This window comes from Brassica oleracea, chromosome C7, assembly GCF_000695525.1.
Source record: "Brassica oleracea var. oleracea cultivar TO1000 chromosome C7, BOL, whole genome shotgun sequence".
Lineage (NCBI taxonomy): Eukaryota > Viridiplantae > Streptophyta > Magnoliopsida > Brassicales > Brassicaceae > Brassica > Brassica oleracea.
The window spans coordinates 44,093,415-44,093,828 of NC_027754.1; positions in this window are offsets into that span (position 1 = coordinate 44,093,415).

Sequence of the window (414 nt, forward strand, 5' to 3'; positions counted from 1 at the left end):
ACGAAAACGTTAATCACTTGACTTATGTAATATTTAAAATATATTAACTACAATATAACAAATGCATATAACCTACCTATACTTTAGTTTGAAATGATCATGTTCAAGTTTTATATAGTCAATTTACATCATGCATGCATCGATCGATGTACAATATTCAAACCACCTATAGTTTTTCTTTTTCTTTATAGGATGTATCAACCAACCAATCATCCCATTGATTTTCTAAGCTTTATAAAAAAACAAATCAATAAATACAAACTCAAAATCCAATATCTTCTATTAATCAAAACATAACATCTTCAATCTGTAACCATAATTACACTAATTATAAGAATAGATTTGATTCCAACCAATTGGTCTATTACTTCGGTAATTGATTTGCTTACAGAAGAGGAAACAATAAATTTAAAA